Source organism: Antedon mediterranea, chromosome 3 (assembly GCF_964355755.1).
Source record: "Antedon mediterranea chromosome 3, ecAntMedi1.1, whole genome shotgun sequence".
NCBI lineage: Eukaryota > Metazoa > Echinodermata > Crinoidea > Comatulida > Antedonidae > Antedon > Antedon mediterranea.
Window position 1 is genome coordinate 18304011 of NC_092672.1, and position 4709 is coordinate 18308719.

General features: G+C 34.1%; 1 long non-coding RNA gene across 1 annotated transcript; it reads left to right on the plus strand.

Annotated features, from left to right (window-relative positions):
• The first annotated feature begins 245 nt into the window (after window positions 1–245).
• LOC140043669 (uncharacterized) lies at window positions 246–2483 on the plus strand. Its single transcript, XR_011844346.1, has 3 exons — window positions 246–309; window positions 1138–1344; window positions 2245–2483. It is a non-coding gene; the product is annotated as an uncharacterized lncRNA (long non-coding RNA).
• The last annotated feature ends 2226 nt before the right edge of the window (window positions 2484–4709 follow it).

Consider the following 4709-nt stretch of genomic DNA (forward strand, 5'->3'; position numbering starts at 1 on the left):
GTCATCTAACGTCACAGCCAATCACCGGCACTCTACGCGGCCATACTCGTATCCGGCCCTGGGACTGGTCAGTGGCGAGTGACGTCACGGCCAGTCCCCCGCACGCGGGGGGCGTAATTTTTTTTTCCAGGACGAACGTGGGCAATTTACATAAATGGGCGTGGCTTAACCCCCAACTACTCTCGCGCATGCGCGTATTGTCTAAAAAAAGTTTTACTTTAAGTAGAGAGAGTATGCAGAGAGATGGCGAGTTGTTTAGCTGGGAATGCTTGCGCTGATCTAAAACTCGATACATGTCCTCGATTGCAGGTAAATTTTATCTCATCTTGTTTGAATGATGCATTGTTTTTCATGGGAGCTTATTAAGTTATTTTTTGACCCAAAATGTTCAACGAATTTCACAAAAAATGCAGTAGAATTGGTCTCACACAATCGATCGGTAGCCTAGTTCAGGTAGTGCATGGAGGTATAACTCCATGGGTAGTGTGTGTAGTGTTTGTTGTATACACAATAAATTACATGCGCGTGTACACTGTTACTTGTTGTACGACTACCTATATAGGCCTACTCTAGTTATACTCATACATATAGATGTTGAAATGTTGTATAAATCTCATGGTATTAAAACAATCACCCCAGTGTGTCATTCGGGCTGCAGCGTGGTCTGTGTGGCATACTGCTGGATAATGTGTGTAATGTAAAAAATGGTTCTGAAGCAGAAATAAACAAATGAGAACAGGGTACCATATGTATAATTACATGGTATATGTAGATCTGTCCATAACCTATGACATCTTTCCCAGCCCAGTAGAGCATAGCCCTACATATTAAAAGCAAGTCATTTGCTTTTAAAAAGGACAACGTTTGGCTTGATAATGGGTTCATTACTACAAGTACAACACTTAATTTCATCATAAACACACCCCTTTTAATATTATTCTTTCTTTAGAGTTTTGGATTGCAACAACAAGGACAAACAAGTAAAATACATACACGTTTGTTTTCGTCATAAGATGTTGGTTGCTCTAGACCTGTATTTTGTTGAATGTTTTGAGGTCTGTCACATCACCAGCATACTGATTAAGGCCATTTTTATGCCATTAAAGCCATCTGATTATAAATTAATTTCTCTTACAGATAATACTTCCAGAATTGCAATCAGGTCACAAGTATAAAATTTGCCACTATGAAGAAAACTGAAATTCAATGCTATGTACCCTAAGGTTACCACTCACCTCTGCTGAAGAAACACTAAGGTGGCTTAAAGAGTTTGAAGGAACTTCTTACTCAACATGGAGGACAAACAAAACATATCCAAATAGCGGACAAAAAAATGTCTTCCGGGTATGTACAGAAATTTGTCTCGTATCGTGTGTGAAAGTTGTGACAGCTGTAAGGATATTATTTTAACTGTTGATAGTTGTCAGTTTAAATTACTACTTGGGTTTTGTTTTGTGTTTTTTTTGTTTTTTTTTATCTTTTGTGGTTAACCACCACCTTTATTCATTCAATGAATAAAACAACAATTACAGAATCTCTAAGCATTTTCTACATTTTTTCGCTATTTTCTTATTTTTATCCTCTTTAATATTAATAATAATTTTAATATTTTGGCTTATACGTAGTACCCAATATTTTCTTAATGTATATATTTGTTTTGTCTAAAATATATGTTTACATTATTTTCTGCATATTTTTTTATGTTATCTATTACAAAATATATTGCATTAATAAAAAGTTGTTTACTTATGAAACGTTTGTTAACTAATTATTTATCATAATTTCTGTGTCTTTTAGTTTATATATTTATATATATATATAATATCAACACATTCACACACACCGTATATATATATAGAAATACATACCATATATAAATATTTCTCATTCTCACAAATTTCATGGATTTGTTTGTCCTCCATCGTTTCAAATTAATTAATTATATTTCAGTATATCACCGGGCGGTTTAGAATTCATGTTCTATGCCTGATGTGTTTATATACATACACACATATATACCCATAAAATGCATACACATATGAATAAAATTAACATTAAAATTAAGAACGATAAAAAATATACACAAATTTACAAAACAAAAAACAGAAATTAATTCATTAATGAGTTTGCTATTTGTATTTCCAGTAACTATATTAGTCCAACTTGAAAAGTTGTGTTGTGTTTCGTTAACAGGAATTTATCACTAACAGCTAATTTCCATAGTTTTGTTTTTGTTTTTATTAGAGGTTTTGAAGAATTATCATGAATTCGATAAAAGTTCACATTGCAGCAAGGAATTTTGTATGGTTTGATTTGGACAGGATAAAGATCTTTAATAAAATAGCTATGATAACAAGTTCTAAATCAGATGGGCACAAATGCTGTTTTGCAATATTGTACCAAATACTCATCATCTGAAGTCTGCAAACATTACTTTACGTAATAAATATTTTCTACATATCATCAGTTTGATAATTATTGTCCTGTTTTTAATGGATGGAACCTGCCACCTCCTGATTGACATGATGTATGTTTTCTTATAACAGGTTGACTTGCATTGTCACCATAACACCCATCCACGATCCTCAACAGCTGACCTGAAGAAAGGTTCCAAAAACACCAACTGCCCGAGCACAATGTTTGTCATAGTAAAGAGGACAGCTGACTGTCGTGGTCGAAACAGGTAAGCATGATTGTTTTTAAAGAAATTTAAAAGACATGACGGTATAGAAACAATACATTGACGCAAATTTTAAAAATGTAAATGTTAGGCCTATTAATTTGGCACTGGTTCTAATCCTCCTGAGAAAAAGCGACCATCTGCAAGAAAATTGTGTTAACCACCAGTTTAATCACTTCATTTCTTTGAGTTGAAATATGTTGTACCAATTCAAATGATTTATGGATTTAAGGATTTATGTGTGTCTTAATATCAACACACACAGTTTACTTTTGTTTAAATTGTTTTCCCAAGTTCCTGTACTGTCTGTCTCTGATGATTCATTAAAGCCAATGCATCAGTTACAGCTTAAATTTTTGTTTTAACTGTTCAGGTCTAAAGATAAACACATAGGGCAAGGTTATCCAACAATCATAACCTTGAAGTGGGATCACAACCATGAGGTGGCAAGTGCTGATGCCCTTCGAGAAAGGGATGTAAGTGATGGTGCAACGGAGAAGCTTCTTGGGCTCTACAGATCAGGCCATTCACCATCATCTGCTCTTAGTATCCCTATTTTAAGTCTAAAAAGGGCCAATCTGGGAAAAAATTAGAAACAAGTGTTTCTCAACTGATTTGAGTTATATAGGTTCTATATATCCACCAAAAAAAAGTTCCAGCTCATCTGGCCTGGGGAAAGCCGCCATTTTGGATTTTTAAAATGGCCGCCATAAAATACATATTTTTGCTCATATATCAGCTTCCACATCATGTATGGATATGATTTTAGTGGCAAAGTATATGTTTTGAGGGTCAATGAATCCAAATACAGCATTTTGAAGTTTACTGAATGTCTGCCATCTTGTTTTTCAAAATGGCCGCCATAAAATACAGATTTGTACTCATCTCAAATTCTATATCGTGTATCAACGTGATTTTAGTGACAAAGTGTAGTTGTGAGTATCAAGAAATCGAAAAACAGCATTTTCATAATTTACTCAATGGCCGCCATTTTGTTTTTCAAAATGGCCGCCATTTGTTTTTCAAAATGGCCACCATAAAAATACAGATTTTTGCTCTTATCTCAGCTTCCACATAATGTATGGAAGTGATTTTGGTGGCAATGTATATATTTTGAGGGTCAAGGATTTCAATTACAGCATTTTTTTAAGTTCATTTAATGGCCACCATTTTGTTTTTCAAAATGGCCGCCATAAAATACAGGTTTTGCTAATTTCGTAGCTCATATAAATAATGAAGACATGATTTTGATAACTAAGTCTATGTCTTGATTGTTACAGAATAAAAAATCAGCATTCTAAAATACAGAGTCGCCGAAAGTGATCAGATCTTCTTATTCCATTTAGGACCAAATTCATAGTTGAAGGCTACTGCTCCACTGGCTTTAGAGATGTTGCTTTTTTTTGCATACAGTTTGTTAAATACAGTAATAGTTTTAAAATTCCCAATCAAACTGGCACAACCGGGGGCACAACATATAATAATAACAACATTTATGTACAATCCCCTTTGTCTAGTCTCCGAGATCTATCGCTATCACAATCCTCATTATTATTATGTCAACGTCGTGAGTTAATCACAAGATCGAGTTCCATACTGATTACGACCAAAGAGGTACACAAGAAAATACCAGAGAGTGTACTGTAACTATCATTCGCGAGAAGAAACTAATAAACAAGATATTCTAAAGAAGTTACATAGACATGTAAAGATATTTTCCAAATATAAAGAGAAGCATGGCCAACTTGCAGTTAAAAGTACAACTTATGGATAAAGCAAGTAACATATCTTATGAATACATAGTAATACACTGGGAGATCAACACTAGTCACCCTAAATGGTCTGCATTTATGTTTAAATCTAGCTGCTTATCTGCCATCAGAATAACCTTCGATCAACCAATGTGACGTAAAGTAATGCAAATAGTTAGAGAAAGAAAACTGCCATTTGTCGTCAAACTCGAAAGATTCTTAAGAGCTTTCTGGGAAAGTCAAAAAGATATCAAGAACATTTAAGCTGTGGCTGTATC